This window comes from Manis pentadactyla, chromosome 6, assembly GCF_030020395.1.
Source record: "Manis pentadactyla isolate mManPen7 chromosome 6, mManPen7.hap1, whole genome shotgun sequence".
Classification (NCBI taxonomy): Eukaryota; Metazoa; Chordata; class Mammalia; order Pholidota; family Manidae; genus Manis; species Manis pentadactyla.
The window spans coordinates 73,704,869-73,727,978 of NC_080024.1; positions in this window are offsets into that span (position 1 = coordinate 73,704,869).

Sequence of the window (23,110 nt, forward strand, 5' to 3'; positions counted from 1 at the left end):
GTGTGTGTATATAAGTGTGCATTTGTGTGTGAGTGTGTGTGATTGTGTGTATGTGTGTGTGACTATATGTGTGTGTGTCTATGTGTAGGTGCGTAATTGTGTGTGAGAATGTGGGTGCTTCTGTGTGTAGGTGTGTGAATATGTGAGTGTGTTTGTGAGAGTGAAGTTGTGTGAGTGTTTGTGTGTGTGTGAGTGTGTATACGGTGTGTGATTGTGTCTGAGTTTTTGTGATTGTGTGTGAGAATGTGAGTGAAGGTGTCTGTGTGTATGTGTGTGAATGTGTGAATCAGTGTCTCAGCCTTCGTGATTTTGTGTGGGTGTGTGAGAGTGTGTGTGAGCGTTTGGGTGTAGGTGTTTCTTTTTGAGGGCCTTTGTGGTTAATATATGTGTGTGTGTGTGTAAGTGTGAGTGGGAGTGAGAGTGGGAGTGTGTGCACGAGTGTGTTGTGTGTGATTGTGTTTGTGGGTGAGTTTCTGAGCGTCTTTGTGTGCAGGTGTGTGTGTCTGACGGTTTTAGTGTGGGTGTGAGTGCATGTGACTCTGTGAGAGTGTGTGTGTGTAGTTGTGTGAGTGGGAGAGAGTGTGTGAATGTGTATACGATTGGGTGACTGTGTGTGAGTGTGTGTGATTGTGTGTGAGAATGTGTGTGAGTGAGTCTGTGTGTGTAGGTGTGTGATTGTGCCGAAATCTGTGTGATTGTGTGTGTTTGTGAGGGTGTGTGACAGTGTGTGTGAGTGTAGGAGTGTCTGAGTGCCTGTGTGATTTCTGTATGTGAGTGTGTGTGTTTGATGATGCGTTTGTTAGTGTGTGTGTAGGTGTGTTAGTGGGAGAGAGTGTGTATTCGACTCTGTGATTGTGTGTCAGTGTTTTTGTCTGTGAGTGGGTGTGAGTGTGTCTGTGAGTGCAGGTGAGAGTGTGTGACTATTTGTGAGTGTGTGTGTGATTGCATGTGAGCCTGTGTTTGTGTGTTGTTTTGTTTGTGTGTGTAGGTGTGCGAGTGTGTTTGACAGTGTTTGAGTGAGTGTTAGTGCGTGTGTGTCTGTAAGTGTTTGTGTGAGTAGGGGTGTGAGTGTGTGTGACAGTGTGATTGTGTGTGTGAGTGCGTGTGAGTCTTTGTGTCTGTGTGTTTGTGAAGTGTGTCTATATGTGTGTAGGTGTGTGACTGTTTATGGCACTGTGTCAATGTGCGTGAGTGCTCATGTGTCTGTGTGTGTGAGTTTGTGAGAGTGTAAGTGTGATTGGGAATGAGTGTGTGAGTATGTATATGAGTGTGTCATTGTGTTTGTGTGTGTGTGAGTGTGTTTTTGTTTAGGTGTGTGTGTGACATTGTGTGAGTCTATGTGGGAGTGCATTTCTGTCTGAGTGTGTGTGTGTCTGTGTGTAAGTGTGAGAGTGTGTTAGGGTGTTTGTGAGAGTGCAGGTGTGTGAGTGGGAGTGAGTGAGTGAATGTGTATATGAGTGGGTGACTGTGTGTGTGCATGTGTGTGCCTGACAGTCTGAATATGTGGGTGTTTCTGTGTGTAGGTGTGTGAGTGAGTGTGTGACATTGTGTGAGTGTGTGTGTGACAATGTGTGAGTGTGTGTGAGTGCATATGAATCTGTGTGTGTTGGTGTGTGAAAAGGTGTGCGAGAGCTTGTGGCAGTGTGTGAGTGTGTGTGTTTGTGACATTCTGAGCATGTGTGTTGGTGTCTCTGTGTGTGTAGATGTGTGAGTGCAGCAGTGTGTGAGTGGGAATGTGTCTGTGAGTGTGTGTGGGTGTGAGTGTGTTTTTTTTGAAATTATAGTTGTGTGTGTGGGAGTGATTGTGTGTGTGTATATAAGTGTGCGTTTGTGTGTGAGTGTGTGTGATTGTGTGTATGTGTGTGTGACTATATGTGTGTGTGTCTATGTGTAGGTGCGTAATTGTGTGTGAGAATGTGGGTGCTTCTGTGTGTCGGTGTGTGAATGTGTGAGTGTGTTTGTGAGAGTGAAGTTGTGTGAGTGTTTGTGTGTGTGTGAGTGTGTATACGGTGTGTGATTGTGTCTGAGTTTTTGTGATTGTGTGTGAGAATGTGAGTGAAGGTGTCTGTGTGTATGTGTGTGAATGTGTGAAACAGTGTCTCAGTCTTCGTGATTTTGTGTGGGTGTGTGAGAGTGTGTGTGAGCGTTTGGGTGTAGGTGTTTCTTTTTGAGGGCCTTTGTGGTTAATATATGTGTGTGTGTGAGTGTGTGTGTGTGTAAGTGTGAGTGGGAGTGAGAGTGGGAGAGTGTGCACGAGTGTGTTGTGTGTGATTGTGTTTGTGGGTGAGTTTCTGAGCGTCTTTGTGTGCAGGTGTGTTTCTGACGGTTTTAGTGTGGGTGTGAGTGCATGTGACTCTGTGAGAGTGTGTGTGTGTAGTTGTGTGAGTGGGAGTGAGTGTGTGAATGTGTATACGATTGAGTGACTGTGTGTGAGTGTGTGTGATTGTGTGTGAGAATGTGTGTGAGTGAGTCTGTGTGTGTAGGTGTGTGATTGTGCCGAACTCTGTGTGATTGCGTGTGTTTGTGAGTGTGTGTGACAGTGTGTGTGAGTGTAGGAGTGTCTGAGTGCCTGTGTGATTTCTGTATGTGAGTGTGTGTGTGTTTGATGATGCGTTTGTTAGTGTGTGAGTAGGTGTGTTAGTGGGAGAGAGTGTGTATACGAGTGTGTGATTGTGTGTGAGTGTTTATGTCTGTGAGTGGGTGTGAGTGTGTCTGTGTGTGCAGGTGTGAGTGTGTCAGTATTTGTGAGTGTGTTTGTGATTGCATGTGAGCCTGTGTTTGTATGTTGGTTTGTTTGTGTGTGTAGGTGTGCGAGTGTGTTTGACAGTGTTTAAGGGTGAGTGCGTGTGTGTCTTTAAGTGTTTGTGTGAGTAGGTGAGTGAGTGTGTGTGACCGGGTGATTGTGTGTGTGAATGAGTGTGAGTCTGTGTGTCTGTGTGTTTGTGGGTGTGTCTACATGTGTGTAGGTGTGTGACTGTTTATGGCACTGTGTCAATGCGCGTGAGTGCTCATGTGTCTGTGTGTGTGTGTGTGAGTTGGTGAGAGTGTCAGTGTGATTGGTAATGAGTGTGTATGTATATGAGTGTGTCATTGTGTTTGTGTGTGTGTGAGTGTGTTTTTGTTTAGGTCTGTGTGTGACATTGTGTGAGTCTATGTGGGAGTGCATTTCTGTCTGAGTGTGTGTGTGTCTGTGAGTAACGGTGAGAGTGTGTTAGGGTGTTTGTGAGAGTGCAGGTGTGTGAGTGGGAGTGAGTGAGTGAATGTGTATATGAGTGGGTGACTGTGTGTGTGTGCATGTTTGTGCCTGACAGTCTGAATATGTGGGTGTTTCTGTGTGTAGATGTGTGAGTGTGTGTGTGACATTGTGTGAGTGTGTGTGTGAGTGCAAGTGAATCTGTGTGTGTTGGTGTGTGAGTAGGTGAGCGAGAGCTTGTGGCAGTGTGTGAGAGTGTGTGTTTGAGACATTCTGAGCATGTGTGTTGGTGTCTCTGTGTGTGTAGATGTGTGAGTGCAGCAGTGTGTGAGTGTGTGAGTGGGAATGTGTCTGTGAGTGTGTGTGGGTGTGAGTGTGTTTCTTTGTGAAATTCTAGTTGTGTGTGTGGGAGTGATTGTGTGAGTGTGTTTATAAGTGTGCGATTGTGTGTGAGTGTGTGTGATTGTGTGTGTGCCTATATGTGTGTGTGTCTATGTGTAGGTGCGTAATTGTGTGTGTGCAAATGTGTGTGATAATGTGGGTGCTTCTGTGTGTAGGTGTGTGAATGTGTGAGTGTTTGTGAGAGTGTAGTTGTGTGAGTGTTTGTGTGTGTGTGAGTGTGTATACGGGTGTGTGATTGTGTCTGAGTTTTTGTGATTGTGTGTGAGAATGTGAGTGAATGTGTCTGTGTGTATGTGTGTGAGTGTGTGAAACAGTGTCTCAGTCTTCGTGATTTTGTGTGGGTGTGTGAGAGTGTGTGTGAGCGTTTGAGTGTAGGTGTTTCTTTTTGAGGGCCTTTGTGGTTAATATATGTGTGTGTGTGAGTGTGTGTGTGTGTAAGTGTGAGTGGGAGTGAGAGTGGGAGTGTGTGTACGAGTGTGTTATTGTGTGTGATTGTGTTTGTGGGTTTGTTTCTGAGCGTCTTTGTGTGCAGGTGTGTGTGTCTGACGGTTTTAGTGTGGGTGTGAGTGCATGTGACTCTGTGAGAGTGTGTGTGTGTAGTTGTGTGAGTGGGAGTGAGTGTGTGAATGTGTATACGAATGGGTGATTGTGTGTGTGTGATTGTGTGTGAGAATGTGTGTGAGTGAGTCTGTGTGTGTAGGTGTGTGTTTGTGCCGAAATCTGTGTGATTGCGTGTGTTTGTGAGTGTGTGTGACAGTGTGTGTGAGTGTAGGAGTGTCTGAGTGCCTGTGTGATTTCTGTATGTGAGTGTGTGTGTGTTTGATGATGCGTTTGTTAGTGTGTGAGTAGGTGTGTTAGAGGGAGAGAGTGTGTATACGAGTGTGTGATTGTGTGTGAGTGATTTTGTCTGTGAGTGGGTGTGAGTGTGTCTGTGAGTGCAGGTGAGAGTGTGTGACTATTTGTGAGTGTGTGTGTGATTGCATGTGAGCCTGTGTTTGTGTGTTGTTTTGTTTGTGTGTGTAGGTGTGCGAGTGTGTTTGACAGTGTTTGAGTGAGTGTTAGTGCGTGTGTGTCTGTAAGTGTTTGTGTGAGTAGGTGTGTGAGTGTGTGTGACAGTGTGATTGTGTGTGTGAGTGCGTGTGAGTCTGTGTGTCTGTGTGTTTGTGATGTGTGTCTATATGTGTGTAGGTGTGTGACTCTTTATGGCACTGTGTCAATGTGCGTGAGTGCTCATGTGTCTGTGTGTGTGTGAGTTTGTGAGTGTGTAGGTGTGATTGGGAATGAGTGTGTGAGTGTGTATATGAGTGTGTCATTGTGTTTGTGTGTGTGTGTGAGTGTGTTTTTGTTTAGGTGTGTGTGTGACATTGTGTGTCTATGTGGGAGTGCATTTCTGTCTGAGTGTGTGTGTGTCTGTGTGTAAGTGTGAGAGTGTGTTAGGGTGTTTGTGAGAGTGCAGGTGTGTGAGTGGGAGTGAGTGAGTGAATGCGTATATGAGTGGGTGACTGTGTGTGTGCATGTGTGTGCCTGACAGTCTGAATATGTGGGTGTTTCTGTGTGTAGGTGTGTGAGTGAGTGTGTGATATTGTGTGAGTGTGTGTGTGACAATGTGTGAGTGTGTGTGAGAGCATATGAATCTGTGTGTGTTGGTGTGTGAAAAGGTGTGCGAGAGCTTGTGGCAGTGTGTGAGTGTGTGTGTTTGTGACATTCTGAGATTGTGTGTTGGTTTCTCTGTGTGTGTAGATGTGTGAGTGCAGCAGTGTGTGAGTGTGTGAGTGGGAATGTGTCTGTGAGTGTGTGTGGGTGTGAGTGTGCTTTTTTGAAATTCTAGTTGTGTGTGTGGGAGTGATTGTGTGTGTGTATATAAGTGTGCGTTTGTGTGTGAGTGTGTGTGATTGTGTGTATGTGTGTGTGACTATATGTGTGTGTGTCTATGTGTAGGTGCGTAATTGTGTGTGAGAATGTGGGTGCTTCTGTGTGTAGGTGTGTGAATGTGTGAGTGTGTTTGTGAGAGTGAAGTTGTGTGAGTGTTTGTGTGTGTGTGAGTGTGTATACGGTGTGTGATTGTGTCTGAGTTTTTGTGATTGTGTGTGAGAATGTGAGTGAAGGTGTCTGTGTGTATGTGTGTGAATGTGTGAAACAGTGTCTCAGTCTTCGTGATTTTGTGTGGGTGTGTGAGAGTGTGTGTGAGCGTTTGGGTGTAGGTGTTTCTTTTTGAGGGCCTTTGTGGTTAATATATGTGTGTGTGTGAGTGTGTGTGTGTAAGTGTGAGTGGGAGTGAGAGTGGGAGTGTGTGCACGAGTGTGTTGTGTGTGATTGTGTTTGTGGGTGAGTTTCTGAGCGTCTGTGTGGCAGGTGTGTGTGTCTGTTTTAGTGTGGGTGTGAGTGCATGTGACTCTGTGAGACTGTGTGTGTGTAGTTGTGTGAGTGGGAGTGAGTGTGTGAATGTGTATACGATTGGTGATTGTGTGTGTGTGTGATTGTGTGTGAGAATGTGTGTGAGTGAGTCTGTGTGTGTAGGTGTGTGTTTGTGCCGAAATCTGTGTGATTGCGTGTGTTTGTGAGTGTGTGTGACAGTGTGTGTGAGTGTAGGAGTGTCTGAGTGCCTGTGTGATTTCTGTATGTGAGTGTGTGTGTGTTTGATGATGCGTTTTTTTGTGTGTGTGTAGGTGTGTTAGTGGGAGAGTGTGTGTATACGAGTGTGTGATTGTGTGTGAGTGTTTATGTCTGTGAGTGGGTGTGAGTGTGTCTGTGTGTGCAGGTGTGAGTGTGTCAGTATTTGTGAGTGTGTTTGTGATTGCATGTGAGCCTGTGTTTGTATGTTGGTTTGTTTGTGTGTGTAGGTGTGCGAGTGTGTTTGACAGTGTTTAAGGGTGAGTGCGTGTGTGTCTGTAAGTGTTTGTGTGAGTAGGTGAGTGAGTGTGTGTGACCGGGTGATTGTGTGTGTGAATGAGTGTGAGTCTGTGTGTCTGTGTGTTTGTGGGTGTGTCTACATGTGTGTAGGTGTGTGACTGTTTATGGCACTGTGTCAATGCGCGTGAGTGCTCATGTGTCTGTGTGTGTGTGTGTGTGAGTTGGTGAGAGTGTCAGTGTGATTGGTAATGAGTGTGTATGTATATGAGTGTGTCATTGTGTTTGTGTGTGTGTGAGTGTGTTTTTGTTTAGGTCTGTGTGTGACATTGTGTGAGTCTATGTGGGAGTGCATTTCTGTCTGAGTGTGTGTGTGTCTGTGAGTAACGGTGAGAGTGTGTTAGGGTGTTTGTGAGAGTGCAGGTGTGTGAGTGGGAGTGAGTGAGTGAATGTGTATATGAGTGGGTGACTGTGTGTGTGTGCATGTTTGTGCCTGACAGTCTGAATATGTGGGTGTTTCTGTGTGTAGATGTGTGAGTGTGTGTGTGACATTGTGTGAGTGTGTGTGTGAGTGCAAGTGAATCTGTGTGTGTTGGTGTGTGAGTAGGTGAGCGAGAGCTTGTGGCAGTGTGTGAGAGTGTGTGTTTGAGACATTCTGAGCATGTGTGTTGGTGTCTCTGTGTGTGTAGATGTGTGAGTGCAGCAGTGTGTGAGTGTGTGAGTGGGAATGTGTCTGTGAGTGTGTGTGGGTGTGAGTGTGTTTCTTTGTGAAATTCTAGTGTGTGTGGGAGTGATTGTGTGAGTGTGTATATAAGTGTGCGATTGTGTGTGAGTGTGTGTGATTGTGTGTGTGCCTATATGTGTGTGTGTCTATGTGTAGGTGCGTAATTGTGTGTGTGCAAATGTGTGTGATAATGTGGGTGCTTCTGTGTGTAGGTGTGTGAATGTGTGAGTGTTTGTGAGAGTGTAGTTGTGTGAGTGTTTGTGTGTGTGTGAGTGTGTATACGGGTGTGTGATTGTGTCTGAGTTTTTGTGATTGTGTGTGAGAATGTGAGTGAATGTGTCTGTGTGTATGTGTGTGAGTGTGTGAAACAGTGTCTCAGTCTTCGTGATTTTGTGTGGGTGTGTGAGAGTGTGTGTGAGCGTTTGAGTGTAGGTGTTTCTTTTTGAGGGCCTTTGTGGTTAATATATGTGTGTGTGTGAGTGTGTGTGTGTGTAAGTGTGAGTGGGAGTGAGAGTGGGAGTGTGTGTACGAGTGTGTTATTGTGTGTGATTGTGTTTGTGGGTTTGTTTCTGAGCGTCTTTGTGTGCAGGTGTGTGTGTCTGACGGTTTTAGTGTGGGTGTGAGTGCATGTGACTCTGTGAGAGTGTGTGTGTGTAGTTGTGTGAGTGGGAGTGAGTGTGTGAATGTGTATACGAATGGGTGATTGTGTGTGTGTGATTGTGTGTGAGAATGTGTGTGAGTGAGTCTGTGTGTGTAGGTGTGTGTTTGTGCCGAAATCTGTGTGATTGCGTGTGTTTGTGAGTGTGTGTGACAGTGTGTGTGAGTGTAGGAGTGTCTGAGTGCCTGTGTGATTTCTGTATGTGAGTGTGTGTGTGTTTGATGATGCGTTTGTTAGTGTGTGAGTAGGTGTGTTAGAGGGAGAGAGTGTGTATACGAGTGTGTGATTGTGTGTGAGTGATTTTGTCTGTGAGTGGGTGTGAGTGTGTCTGTGAGTGCAGGTGAGAGTGTGTGACTATTTGTGAGTGTGTGTGTGATTGCATGTGAGCCTGTGTTTGTGTGTTGTTTTGTTTGTGTGTGTAGGTGTGCGAGTGTGTTTGACAGTGTTTGAGTGAGTGTTAGTGCGTGTGTGTCTGTAAGTGTTTGTGTGAGTAGGTGTTTGACAGTGTGATTGTGTGTGTGAGTGCGTGTGAGTCTGTGTGTCTGTGTGTTTGTGATGTGTGTCTATATGTGTGTAGGTGTGTGACTCTTTATGGCACTGTGTCAATGTGCGTGAGTGCTCATGTGTCTGTGTGTGTGTGAGTTTGTGAGTGTGTAGGTGTGATTGGGAATGAGTGTGTGAGTGTGTATATGAGTGTGTCATTGTGTTTGTGTGTGTGTGTGAGTGTGTTTTTGTTTAGGTGTGTGTGTGACATTGTGTGAGTCTATGTGGGAGTGCATTTCTGTCTGAGTGTGTGTGTGTCTGTGTGTAAGTGTGAGAGTGTGTTAGGGTGTTTGTGAGAGTGCAGGTGTGTGAGTGGGAGTGAGTGAGTGAATGCGTATATGAGTGGGTGACTGTGTGTGTGCATGTGTGTGCCTGACAGTCTGAATATGTGGGTGTTTCTGTGTGTAGGTGTGTGAGTGAGTGTGTGACATTGTGTGAGTGTGTGTGTGACAATGTGTGAGTGTGTGTGAGTGCATATGAATCTGTGTGTGTTGGTGTGTGAAAAGGTGTGCGAGAGCTTGTGACAGTGTGTGAGTGTGTGTGTTTGTGACATTCTGAGATTGTGTGTTGGTGTCTCTGTGTGTGTAGATGTGTGAGTGCAGCAGTGTGTGAGTGTGTGAGTGGGAATGTGTCTGTGAGTGTGTGTGGGTGTGAGTGTGTTTTTTTTGAAATTCTAGTTGTGTGTGTGGGAGTGATTGTGTGTGTGTATATAAGTGTGCGTTTGTGTGTGAGTGTGTGTGATTGTGTGTATGTGTGTGTGACTATATGTGTGTGTGTCTATGTGTAGGTGCGTAATTGTGTGTGAGAATGTGGGTGCTTCTGTGTGTAGGTGTGTGAATGTGTGAGTGTGTTTGTGAGAGTGAAGTTGTGTGAGTGTTTGTGTGTGTGTGAGTGTGTATACGGTGTGTGATTGTGTCTGAGTTTTTGTGATTGTGTGTGAGAATGTGAGTGAAGGTGTCTGTGTGTATGTGTGTGAATGTGTGAAACAGTGTCTCAGTCTTCGTGATTTTGTGTGGGTGTGTGAGAGTGTGTGTGAGCGTTTGGGTGTAGGTGTTTCTTTTTGAGGGCCTTTGTGGTTAATATATGTGTGTGTGTGAGTGTGTGTGTGTGTAAGTGTGAGTGGGAGTGAGAGTGGGAGTGTGTGCACGAGTGTGTTGTGTGTGATTGTGTTTGTGGGTGAGTTTCTGAGCGTCTTTGTGTGCAGGTGTGTTTCTGACGGTTTTAGTGTGGGTGTGAGTGCATGTGACTCTGTGAGAGTGTGTGTGTGTAGTTGTGTGAGTGGGAGTGAGTGTGTGAATGAGTATACGATTGGGTGACTGTGTGTGAGTGTGTGTGATTGTGTGTGAGATTGTGTGTGAGTGAGTCTGTGTGTGTAGGTGTGTGATTGTGCCGAAATCTGTGTGATTGCGTGTGTTTGTGAGAGTGTGTGACAGTGTGTGTGAGTGTAGGAGTGTCTGAGTGCCTGTGTGATTTCTGTATGTGAGTGTGTGTGTGTTTGATGATGCGTTTTTTTGTGTGTGTAGGTGTGTTAGTGGGAGAGTGTGTGTATACGAGTGTGTGATTGTGTGTGAGTGTTTATGTCTGTGAGTGGGTGTGAGTGTGTCTGTGTGTGCAGGTGTGAGTGTGTCAGTATTTGTGAGTGTGTTTGTGATTGCATGTGAGCCTGTGTTTGTATGTTGGTTTGTTTGTGTGTGTAGGTGTGCGAGTGTGTTTGACAGTGTTTAAGGGTGAGTGCGTGTGTGTCTGTAAGTGTTTGTGTGAGTAGGTGAGTGAGTGTGTGTGACCGGGTGATTGTGTGTGTGAATGAGTGTGAGTCTGTGTGTCTGTGTGTTTGTGGGTGTGTCTGCATGTGTGTAGGTTTGTGACAGTTTATGGCACTGTGTCAATGCGCGTGAGTGCTCATGTGTCTGTGTGTGTGTGTGTGAGTTGGTGAGAGTGTCAGTGTGATTGGTAATGAGTGTGTGAGTATGTATATGAGTGTGTCATTGTGTTTGTGTGTGTGAGTGTGTTTTTGTTTAGGTCTGTGTGTGACATTGTGTGAGTCTATGTGGGAGTGCATTTCTGTCTGAGTGTGTGTGTGTCTGTGAGTAACGGTGAGAGTGTGTTAGGGTGTTTGTGAGAGTGCAGGTGTGTGAGTGGGAGTGAGTGAGTGAATGTGTATATGAGTGGGTGACTGTGTGTGTGTGCATGTTTGTGCCTGACAGTCTGAATATGTGGGTGTTTCTGTGTGTAGGTGTGTGAGTGTGTGTGTGACATTGTGTGAGTGTGTGTGTGAGTGCAAGTGAATCTGTGTGTGTTGGTGTGTGAGTAGGTGAGCGAGAGCTTGTGGCAGTGTGTGAGAGTGTGTGTTTGAGACATTCTGAGCATGTGTGTTGGTGTCTCTGTGTGTGTAGATGTGTGAGTGCAGCAGTGTGTGAGTGTGTGAGTGGGAATGTGTCTGTGAGTGTGTGTGGGTGTGAGTGTGTTTCTTTGTGAAATTCTAGTTGTGTGTGTGGGAGTGATTGTGTGAGTGTGTATATAAGTGTGCGATTGTGTGTGAGTGTGTGTGATTGTGTGTGTGCCTATATGTGTGTGTGTCTATGTGTAGGTGCGTAATTGTGTGTGTGCAAATGTGTGTGATAATGTGGGTGCTTCTGTGTGTAGGTGTGTGAATGTGTGAGTGTTTGTGAGAGTGTAGTTGTGTGAGTGTTTGTGTGTGTGTGAGTGTGTATACGGGTGTGTGATTGTGTCTGAGTTTTTGTGATTGTGTGTGAGAATGTGAGTGAATGTGTCTGTGTGTATGTGTGTGAGTGTGTGGAACAGTGTCTCAGTCTTCGTGATTTTGTGTGGGTGTGTGAGAGTGTGTGTGAGCGTTTGAGTGTAGGTGTTTCTTTTTGAGGGCCTTTGTGGTTAATATATGTGTGTGTGTGAGTGTGTGTGTGTGTAAGTGTGAGTGGGAGTGAGAGTGGGAGTGTGTGTACGAGTGTGTTATTGTGTGTGATTGTGTTTGTGGGTTTGTTTCTGAGCGTCTTTGTGTGCAGGTGTGTGTGTCTGACGGTTTTAGTGTGGGTGTGAGTGCATGTGACTCTGTGAGAGTGTGTGTGTGTAGTTGTGTGAGTGGGAGTGAGTGTGTGAATGTGTATACGAATGGGTGATTGTGTGTGTGTGATTGTGTGTGAGAATGTGTGTGAGTGAGTCTGTGTGTGTAGGTGTGTGTTTGTGCCGAAATCTGTGTGATTGCGTGTGTTTGTGAGTGTGTGTGACAGTGTGTGTGAGTGTAGGAGTGTCTGAGTGCCTGTGTGATTTCTGTATGTGAGTGTGTGTGTTTGATGATGCGTTTGTTAGTGTGTGTGTAGGTGTGTTAGTGGGAGAGAGTGTGTATACGAGTGTGTGATTGTGTGTGAGTGATTTTGTCTGTGAGTGGGTGTGAGTGTGTCTGTGAGTGCAGGTGAGAGTGTGTGACTATTTGTGAGTGTGTGTGTGATTGCATGTGAGCCTGTGTTTGTGTGCTGTTTTGTTTGTGTGTGTAGGTGTGCGAGTGGGTTTCACAGTGTTTGAGTGTTAGTGCGTGTGTGTCTGTAAGTGTTTGTGTGAGTAGGTGTGTGTGTGTGTGACAGTGTGATTGTGTGTGTGAATGCGTGTGAGTCTGTGTGTCTGTGTGTTTGTGGGTGTGTCTATATGTGTGTAGGTGTGTGACTATTTATAGCACTGTGTCAATGTGCGTGATTGCGCATGTGTCTGTGTGTGTGTGAGTTTGTGAGAGTGTAGGTGAGATTGGGAATGAGTGTGTGAGTGTGTATATGAGTGTGTCATTGTGTTTGTGTGTGTGTGAGTGTGTTTTTGTTTAGGTCTGTGTGTGACATTGTGTGAGTCTATGTGGGAGTGCATTTCTGTCTGAGTGTGTGTGTGTCTGTGTGTAAGAGTGAGAGTGCGTTAGGGTGTTTGTGAGAGTGCAGGTGTGTGAGTGGGAGTGAGTGAGTGAATGTGTATATGAGTGGGTGACTGTGTGTGTGTGCATGTGTGTGCCTGACAGTCTGAATATGTGGGTGTTACTGTGTGTAGGTGTGTGAGTGTGTGTGTGACATTGTGTGAGTGTGTGTGACATTGTGTGAGTGTGTGTGAGTGCATGTGAATCTGTGTGTGTTTGTGTGTGAGTAGGTGTGCGAGAGCTTGTGGCAGTGTGTGAGTGTGTGTGTTTGTGACTTTCTGTGATTGTGTGTTGGTGTCTCTGTGTGTGTAGATGTGTGAGTGCAGCAGTGTGTGAGTGTGTGAGTGGGAATGTGTCTGTGAGTGTGTGTGGGTGTGAGTGTGTTTCTTTGTGAAATTCTAGTTGTGTGAGTGGGAGTGATTGTGTGAGTGTGTATATAAGTGTGCGATTGTGTGTGAGTGAGTGTGAGTATGTGTGTGTGCCTATATGTGTGTGTGTCTATGTGTAGGTCCGTAATTGTGTGTGTGCAAATGTGTGTGAGAATGTGGGTGCTTCTGTGTGTAGGTGTGTGAATGTGTGAGTGTGTTTGTGAGAGTGTAGTTGTGTGAGTGTTTGTGTGTGTGTGAGTGTGTATACGGGTGTGTGATTGTGTCTGAGTTTTTGTGATTGTGTGTGAGAATGTGAGTGAATGTGTCTGTGTGTATGTGTGTGAGTGTGTGAAACAGTGTCTCAGTCTTCGTGATTTTGTGTGGGTGTGTGAGAGTGTGTGTGAGCGTTTGAGTGTAGGTGTTTCTTTTTGAGGGACTTTGTGGTTAATATATGTGTGTGTGTGAGTGTGTGTGTGTAAGTATGAGTGGGAGTGAGAGTGGGAGTGTGTGTACAAGTGTGTTACTGTGTGTGATTGTGTTTGTGGTTGAGTTTCTGAGCGTCTGTGTGCAGGTGTGTGTGTCTGACAGTTTTAGTGTGGGTGTGAGTGCATGTGACTGTGAGAGTGTGTGTGCGTAGTTGTGTGAGTGGGAGTGAGTGTGTGAATGTGTATACGATTGGGTGATTGTGTGTGTGTGTGACTGTGTGTGAGAATGTGTGTGAGTGAGTCTGTGTGTGTAGGTGTGTGATTGTGCCGAAGTCTGTGTGATTGTGTGTGTTTGTGAGTGTGTGTGACAGTGTGTGTGAGTGTAGGAGTGTCTGAGTGCCTGTGTGATTTCTGTATGTGAGTGTGTGTGTTTGATGATGCGTTTGTTTGTGTGTGTGTAGGTGTGTTAGTGGGACAGAGTGTGTATACGAGTGTGTGATTGTGTGTGAGTGTTTTTGTCTGTGAGTGGGTGTGTGTGTGTCTGTGTGTGCAGGTGAGAGTGTGTGACTATTTGTGATTGTCTTTGTGATTGCATGTGAGCCTGTGTTTGTGTGTTGGTTTGTTTGTGTGTGTAGGTGTGCGAGTGTGTTTGACAGTGTTTCAGTGTTAGTGCGTGTGTGTCTGTCAGTGTTTGTGTGAGTAGGTGTGTGAGTGTGTGTGACCGGGTGATTGTGAGTGTGAATGCGTGTGAGTCTGTGTGTCTGTGTGTTTGTGGGTGTGTCTACATGTGTGTAGGTGTGTGACTGTTTATGGCACTGTGTCAATGTGCGTGAGTGCTCATGTGTCTGTGTGAGTGTGTGAGTGTTAGTGCGTGTGTGTCTGTCAGTGTTTGTGTGTGTAGGTGTGTGAGTGTGTGTGACCGGGTGATTGTGAGTGTGAATGCGTGTGAGTCTGTGTGTCTGTGTGTTTGTGTTTGTGTCTACATGTGTGTAGGTGTGTGACTCTTTATGGCACTGTGTCAATGTGCGTGAGTGCTCATGTATCTGTGTGTGTGTGTGAGTTTGTGAGAGTGTAAGTGTGATTGGGAATGAGTGTGTGAGTATGTATATGAGTGTGTGTCATTGTGTTTGTGTGTGTGTGAGTGTGTTTTTGTTTAGGTCTGTGTGTGACATTGTGTGGGTCTATGTGGGACTGCATTTCTGTCTGAGTGTGTGTGTGTCTGTGAGTAAGGGTGAGAGTGTGTTAGGGTGTTTGTGAGAGTGCAGGTGTGTGAGTGGGAGTGAGTGAGTGAATGTGTATATGAGTGGGTGACTGTGTGTGTGTGCATGTGTCTGCCTGACAGTCTGAATATGTGGGGGTTTCGGTGTGTAGGTGTGTGTGTGTGTGACATTGTGTGAGTGTGTGTGAGTGCATGTGAATCTGTGTGTGTTTGTGTGTGAGTAGGTGTGCGAGAGCTTGTGGCAGTGTGTGAGTGTGTGTGTTTGTGACATTCTGTGATTGTGTGTTGGTGTCTCTGTGTGTGTAGATGTGTGAGTGCAGCAGTGTGTGAGTGTGTGAGAGCGAATGAGTCTGTGAGTGTGTGTGGGTGTCAGTGTGTTTCTTTGTGAAATATCATTTGTGTGAGTGGGAGTGATTGTGTGAGTGTGTATATAAGTGTGCGATTGTGTGTGAGTGTGTGTGATTGTGTGTGAGTATGTGTGTGTGCCTATATGTGTGTGTCTATGTGTAGGAGCGTAATTGTGTGTGTGCAATTGTTTGTGAGAATGTGGTTGTTTCTGTGTGTAGGTGTGTGAATGTGTGAGTGTGTTTGTGAGAGTGTAGTTGTGTGAGTGTTTGTGTGTGTGTGAGTGTGAATACGGGTGTGTGATTGTGTCTGAGATTTTGTGATTGTTTGTGAGAATGTGAGTGAACGTGTCTGTGTGTATGTGTGTGAGTGTGTGAAACAGTGTCTCAGTCTTCGTGAATTTGTGTGGGTGTGTGAGAGTGTGTGTGAGCGTTTGAGTGTAGGTGTTTCTTTTTGAGGGCTTTTGTGGTTAATATATGTGTGTGTGTGAGTATGTGTGTGTGTAAGTGGGAGTGGGAGTGAGAGTGGGAGTGTGTGTACGAGTGTGTTATTGTGTGTGATTGTGTTTGTGGGTTTGTTTCTGAGCGTCTTTGTGTGGAGGTGTGTGTGTCTGACGGTTTTAGTGTGGGTGTGAGTGCATGTGACTCTGTGAGAGTGTGTGTGTGTAGTTGTGTGAGTGGGAGTGATTGTGTGAATGTGTATACGATTGGGTGACTGTGGGTGTGTGTGAGTGTGTGTGAGAATGTGTGTGAGTTAGTCTGTGTGTGTAGGTGTGTGATTGTGCCGACGTCTGTGTGATTGTGTGTGTTTGTGAGGGTGTGGGACAGTGTGTGTGAGTGTAGGAGTGTCTGAGTGCCTGTGTGATTTCTGTATGTGAGTGTGTGTGTGTTTGATGATGCCTTTGTTTGTGTGTGTGTAGGTGTGTTAGTGGGAGAGAGTGTGTATACGATTGTGTGATTGTGTGTGAGTGTTTTTGTCTGTGAGTGGGTGTGAGTGTGTCTGTGTGTGCAGGTGAGAGTGTGTCACTATTTGTGAGTGTGTGTGTGATTGCATGTGAGCCTGTGTATATGTGTTGGTTTGTTTGTGTGTGTAGGTGTGCGAGTGTGTTTGACAGTGTTTCAGTGTTAGTGCGTGTGTGTCTGTAAGTGTTTGTGTGAGTAGGTGTGTGAGTGTGTGTGACCGGTTGATTGTGTGTGTGAATGCGTGTGAGTCTGTGTGTCTGTGTGTTTGTGGGTGTGTCTACATGTGTGTAGGTGTGTGACTGTTTATGGCACTGTGTCAATGTGCGTGAGTGCTCATGTGTCTGTGTGTGTGTGTGAGATTGTGAGAGTGTAGGTGTGATTGGGAATGAGTGTGTGTGTATATGAGTGTGTCATTGTGTTTGTGTGTGTGTGAGTGTGTTTTTGTTTAGGTGTGTGTGTGACATTGTGTGAGTCTATGTGGGAGTGCATTTCTCTCTGAGTGTGTGTGTGTCTGTGTGTAAGTGTGAGAGTGTGTTAGGGTGTGTGTGAGAGTGCAGGGGTGTGAGTGGGATTGAGTGAGTGTATGTGTATATGAGTGGGTGACTGTGTGTTTGCATGTGTGCTGCCTGACTGTCTGAATATGTGGGTGTATCTGTGTGTAGGTGTGTGAGTGTGTGTGTGACATTGTGTGAGTGTGTGTGAGTGCATGTGAATCTGTGTGTGTTTGTGTGTGAGTAGTTGTGCGAGAGCTTGTGGCAGTGTGTGAGTGTGTGTGTTTGTGACATTCTGTGATTGTGTGTTGGTGTCTCTGTGTGTGTAGATGTGTGAGTGCAGCAGTGTGTGAGTGTGTGAGTGGGAATGTGTCTGTGAGTGTGTGTGGGTGTGAGTGTGTTTTTTTTGAAATTCTAGTTGTGTGTGTGGGAGTGATTGTGTGTGTGTATATAAGTGTGCGTTTGTGTGTGAGTGTGTGTGATTGTGTGTATGTGTGTGTGACTATATGTGTGTGTGTCTATGTGTAGGTGCGTAATTGTGTGTGAGAATGTGGGTGCTTCTGTGTGTAGGTGTGTGAATGTGTGTGTGTGTTTGTGAGAGTGAAGTTGTGTGAGTGTTTGTGTGTGTGTGAGTGTGTATACGGTGTGTGATTGTGTCTGAGGTTTTGTGATTGTGTGTGAGAATGTGAGTGAAGGTGTCTGTGTGTATGTGTGTGAATGTGTGAAACAGTGTCTCAGTCTTCGTGATTTTGTGTGGGTGTGCGAGAGTGTGTGTGAGCGTTTGGGTGTAGGTGTTTCTTTTTGAGGGCCTTTGTGGTTAATATATGTGTGTGTGTGAGTGTGTGTGTGTAAGTGTGAGTGGGAGTGAGAGTGGGAGTGTGTGCACGAGTGTGTTGTGTGTGATTGTGTTTGTGGGTGAGTTTCTGAGCGTCTTTGTGTGCAGGTGTGTTTCTGACGGTTTTAGTGTGGGTGTGAGTGCATGTGACTCTGTGAGAGTGTGTGTGTGTAGTTGTGTGAGTGGGAGTGAGTGTGTGAATGTGTATATGATTGGGTGACTGTGTGTGAGTGTGTGTGATTGTGTGTGAGAATGTGTGTGAGTGAGTCTGTGTGTGTAGGTGTGTGATTGTGCCGAACTCTGTGTGATTGCGTGTGTTTGTGAGTGTGTGTGACAGTGTGTGTGAGTGTAGGAGTGTCTGAGTGCCTGTGTGATTTCTGTATGTGAGTGTGTGTGTGTTTGATGATGCGTTTTTTTTTGTGTGTGTAGGTGTGTTTGTGGGAGAGTGTGTGTATACGAGTGTGTGATTGTGTGTGAGTGTTTATGTCTGTGAGTGGGTGTGAGTGTGTCTGTGTGTGCAGGTGTGAGTGTGTCAGTATTTGTGAGTGTGTTTGTGATTGCATGTGAGCCTGTGTTTGTATGTTGGTTTGTTTGTGTGTGTAGGTGTGCGAGTGTGTTTGACAGTGTTTAAGGGTGAGTGCGTGTGTGTCTGTAAGTGTTTGTGTGAGTAGGTGAGTGAGTGTGTGTGACCGGGTGATTGTGTGTGTGAATGAGTGTGAGTCTGTGTGTCTGTGTGTTTGTGGGTGTGTCTACATGTGTGTAGGTGTGTGACAGTTTATGGCACTGTGTCAATGCGCGTGAGTGCTCATGTGTCTGTGTGTGTGTGTGTGAGTTGGTGAGAGTGTCAGTGTGATTGGTAATGAGTGTGTGAGTATGTATATGAGTGTGTCATTGTGTTTGTGTGTGTGTGAGTGTGTTTTTGTTTAGGTCTGTGTGTGACATTGTGTGAGTCTATGTGGGAGTGCATTTCTGTCTGAGTGTGTGTGTGTCTGTGAGTAACGGTGAGAGTGTGTTAGGGTGTTTGTGAGAGTGCAGGTGTGTGAGTGGGAGTGAGTGAGTGAATGTGTATATGAGTGGGTGACTGTGTGTGTGTGCATGTTTGTGCCTGACAGTCTGAATATGTGGGTGTTTCTGTGTGTAGGTGTGTGAGTGTGTGTGTGACATTGTGTGAGTGTGTGTGTGAGTGCAAGTGAATCTGTGTGTGTTGGTGTGTGAGTAGGTGAGCGAGAGCTTGTGGCAGTGTGTGAGAGTGTGTGTTTGAGACATTCTGAGCATGTGTGTTGGTGTCTCTGTGTGTGTAGATGTGTGAGTGCAGCAGTGTGTGAGTGTGTGAGTGGGAATGTGTCTGTGAGTGTGTGTGGGTGTGAGTGTGTTTCTTTGTGAAATTCTAGTTGTGTGTGTGGGAGTGATTGTGTGAGTGTGTATATAAGTGTGCGATTGTGTGTGAGTGTGTGTGATTGTGTGTGTGCCTATATGTGTGTGTGTCTATGTGTAGGTGCGTAATTGTGTGTGTGCAAATGTGTGTGATAATGTGGGTGCTTCTGTGTGTAGGTGTGTGAATGTGTGAGTGTTTGTGAGAGTGTAGTTGTGTGAGTGTTTGTGTGTGTGTGAGTGTGTATACGGGTGTGTGATTGTGTCTGAGTTTTTGTGATTGTGTGTGAGAATGTGAGTGAATGTGTCTGTGTGTATGTGTGTGAGTGTGTGGAACAGTGTCTCAGTCTTCGTGATTTTGTGTGGGTGTGTGAGAGTGTGTGTGAGCGTTTGAGTGTAGGTGTTTCTTTTTGAGGGCCTTTGTGGTTAATATATGTGTGTGTGTGAGTGTGTGTGTGTGTAAGTGTGAGTGGGAGTGAGAGTGGGAGTGTGTGTACGAGTGTGTTATTGTGTGTGATTGTGTTTGTGGGTTTGTTTCTGAGCGTCTTTGTGTGCAGGTGTGTGTGTCTGACGGTTTTAGTGTGGGTGTGAGTGCATGTGACTCTGTGAGAGTGTGTGTGTGTAGTTGTGTGAGTGGGAGTGAGTGTGTGAATGTGTATACGAATGGGTGATTGTGTGTGTGTGATTGTGTGTGAGAATGTGTGTGAGTGAGTCTGTGTGTGTAGGTGTGTGTTTGTGCCGAAATCTGTGTGATTGCGTGTGTTTGTGAGTGTGTGTGACAGTGTGTGTGAGTGTAGGAGTGTCTGAGTGCCTGTGTGATTTCTGTATGTGAGTGTGTGTGTGTTTGATGATGCGTTTGTTAGTGTGTGTGTAGGTGTGTTAGTGGGAGAGAGTGTGTATACGAGTGTGTGATTGTGTGTGAGTGATTTTGTCTGTGAGTGGGTGTGAGTGTGTCTGTGAGTGCAGGTGAGAGTGTGTGACTATTTGTGAGTGTGTGTGTGATTGCATGTGAGCCTGTGTTTGTGTGTTGTTTTGTTTGTGTGTGTAGGTGTGCGAGTGTGTTTGACAGTGTTTGAGTGAGTGTTAGTGCGTGTGTGTCTGTAAGTGTTTGTGTGAGTAGGTGTGTGAGTGTGTGTGACAGTGTGATTGTGTGTGTGAGTGCGTGTGAGTCTGTGTGTCTGTGTGTTTGTGATGTGTGTCTATATGTGTGTAGGTGTGTGACTCTTTATGGCACTGTGTCAATGTGCGTGAGTGCTCATGTGTCTGTGTGTGTGAGTTTGTGAGTGTGTAGGTGTGATTGGGAATGAGTGTGTGAGTGTGTATATGAGTGTGTCATTGTGTTTGTGTGTGTGTGAGTGTGTTTTTGTTTAGGTGTGTGTGTGACATTGTGTGAGTCTATGTGGGAGTGCATTTCTGTCTGAGTGTGTGTGTGTCTGTGTGTAAGTGTGAGAGTGTGTTAGGGTGTTTGTGAGAGTGCAGGTGTGTGAGTGGGAGTGAGTGAGTGAATGTGTATATGAGTGGGTGACTGTGTGTGTGCATGTGTGTGCCTGACAGTCTGAATATGTGGGTGTTTCTGTGTGTAGGTGTGTGAGTGAGTGTGTGACATTGTGTGAGTGTGTGTGTGACAATGTGTGAGTGTGTGTGAGTGCATATGAATCTGTGTGTGTTGGTGTGTGAAAAGGTGTGCGAGAGCTTGTGGCAGTCTGTGAGTGTGTGTGTTTGTGTCATTCTGAGCATGTGTGTTGGTGTCTCTGTGTGTGTAGATGTGTGAGTGCAGCAGTGTGTGAGTGGGAATGTGTCTGTGAGTGTGTGTGGGTGTGAGTGTGTTTTTTTTGAAATTCTAGTTGTGTGTGTGGGAGTGATTGTGTGTGTGTATATAAGTGTGCGTTTGTGTGTGAGTGTGTGTGATTGTGTGTATGTGTGCGTGACTATATGTGTGTGTCTATGTGTAGGTGCGTAATTGTGTGTGAGAATGTGGGTGCTTCTGTGTGTAGGTGTGTGAATGAGTGTGTGTGTTTGTGAGAGTGAAGTTGTGTGAGTGTTTGTGTGTGTGTGAGTGTGTATACGGTGTGTGATTGTGTCTGAGTTTTTGTGATTGTGTGTGAGAATGTGAGTGAAGGTGTCTTTGTGTATGTGTGTGAATGTGTGAAACAGTGTCTCAGTCTTCGTGATTTTGTGTGGGTGTGTGAGAGTGTGTGTGAGCGTTTGGGTGTAGGTGTTTCTTTTTGAGGGCCTTTGTGGTTAATATATGTGTGTGTGTGAGTGTGTGTGTGTGTAAGTGTGAGTGGGAGTGAGAGTGGGAGTGTGTGCACGAGTGTGTTGTGTGTGATTGTGTTTGTGGGTGAGTTTCTGAGCGTCTTTGTGTGCAGGTGTGTTTCTGACGGTTTTAGTGTGGGTGTGAGTGCATGTGACTCTGTGAGAGTGTGTGTGTGTAGTTGTGTGAGTGGGAGTGAGTGTGTGAATGTGTATACGATTGGGTGACTGTGTGTGAGTGTGTGTGATTGTGTGTGAGAATGTGTGTGAGTGAGTCTGTGTGTGTAGGTGTGTGATTGTGCCGAACTCTGTGTGATTGCGTGTGTTTGTGAGTGTGTGTGACAGTGTGTGTGAGTGTAGGAGTGTCTGAGTGCCTGTGTGATTTCTGTATGTGAGTGTGTGTGTGTTTGATGATGCGTTTTTTTTTGTGTGTGTAGGTGTGTTAGTGGGAGAGTGTGTGTATACGAGTGTGTGATTGTGTGTGAGTGTTTATGTCTGTGAGTGGGTGTGAGTGTGTCTGTGTGTGCAGGTGTGAGTGTGTCAGTATTTGTGAGTGTGTTTGTGATTGCATGTGAGCCTGTGTTTGTATGTTGGTTTGTTTGTGTGTGTAGGTGTGCGAGTGTGTTTGACAGTGTTTAAGGGTGAGTGCGTGTGTGTCTGTAAGTGTTTGTGTGAGTAGGTGAGTGAGTGTGTGTGACCGGGTGATTGTGTGTGTGAATGAGTGTGAGTCTGTGTGTCTGTGTGTTTGTGGGTGTGTCTACATGTGTGTAGGTGTGTGACTGTTTATGGCACTGTGTCAATGCGCGTGAGTGCTCATGTGTCTGTGTGTGTGTGTGTGTGAGTTGGTGAGAGTGTCAGTGTGATTGGTAATGAGTGTGTATGTATATGAGTGTGTCATTGTGTTTGTGTGTGTGTGAGTGTGTTTTTGTTTAGGTGTGTGTGTGACATTGTGTGAGTCTATGTGGGAGTGCATTTCTGTCTGAGTGTGTGTGTGTCTGTGTGTAAGTGTGAGAGTGTGTTAGGGTGTTTGTGAGAGTGCAGGTGTGTGAGTGGGAGTGAGTGAATGTGTATATGTGTGGGTGACTGTGTGTGTGTGCATGTTTGTGCCTGACAGTCTGAATATGTGGGTGTTTCTGTGTGTAGGTGTGTGAGTGTGTGTGTGACATTGTGTGAGTGTGTGTGTGAGTGCAAGTGAATCTGTGTGTGTTGGTGTGTGAGTAGGTGAGCGAGAGCTTGTGGCAGTGTGTGAGAGTGTGTGTTTGAGACATTCTGAGCATGTGTGTTGGTGTCTCTGTGTGTGTAGATGTGTGAGTGCAGCAGTGTGTGAGTGTGTGAGTGGGAATGTGTCTGTGAGTGTGTGTGGGTGTGAGTGTGTTTCTTTGTGAAATTCTAGTTGTGTGAGTGGGAGTGATTGTGTGAGTGTGTATATAAGTGTGCGAATGTGTGTGAGTGTGTGTGATTGTGTGTGTGCCTATATGTGTGTGTGTCTATGTGTAGGTGCGTAATTGTGTGTGTGCAAATGTGTGTGATAATGAGGGTGCTTCTGTGTGTAGGTGTGTGAATGTGTGAGTGTTTGTGAGAGTGTAGTTGTGTGAGTGTTTGTGTGTGTGTGAGTGTGTATACGGGTGTGTGATTGTGTCTGAGTTTTTGTGATTGTGTGTGAGAATGTGAGTGAATGTGTCTGTGTGTATGTGTGTGAGTGTGTGGAACAGTGTCTCAGTCTTCGTGATTTTGTGTGGGTGTGTGAGAGTGTGTTTGAGCGTTTGAGTGTAGGTGTTTCTTTTTGAGGGCCTTTGTGGTTAATATATGTGTGTGTGTGAGTGTGTGTGTGTAAGTGTGAGTGGGAGTGAGAGTGGGAGTGTGTGTACGAGTGTGTTATTGTGTGTGATTGTGTTTGTGGGTTTGTTTCTGAGCGTCTTTGTGTGCAGGTGTGTGTGTCTGACGGTTTTAGTGTGGGTGTGAGTGCATGTGACTGTGAGAGTGTGTGTGTGTAGTTGTGTGAGTGGGAGTGAGTGTGTGAATGTGTATACGAATGGGTGATTGTGTGTGTGTGATTGTGTGTGAGAATGTGTGTGAGTGAGTCTGTGTGTGTAGGTGTGTGTTTGTGCCGAAATCTGTGTGATTGCGTGTGTTTGTGAGTGTGTGTGACAGTGTGTGTGAGTGTAGGAGTGTCTGAGTGCCTGTGTGATTTCTGTATGTGAGTGTGTGTGTGTTTGATGATGCGTTTGTTAGTGTGTGTGTAGGTGTGTTAGTGGGAGAGAGTGTGTATACGAGTTTGTGATTGTGTGTGAGTGATTTTGTCTGTGAGTGGGTGTGAGTGTGTCTGTGAGTGCAGGTGAGAGTGTGTGACTATTTGTGAGTGTGTGTGTGATTGCATGTGAGCCTGTGTTTGTGTGTTGTTTTGTTTGTGTGTGTAGGTGTGCGAGTGTGTTTGACAGTGTTTGAGTGAGTGTTAGTGCGTGTGTGTCTGTGTTTGTGTGAGTAGGTGTGTGAGTGTGTGTGACAGTGTGATTGTGTGTGTGAGTGCGTGTGAGTCTGTGTGTCTGTGTGTTTGTGATGTGTGTCTA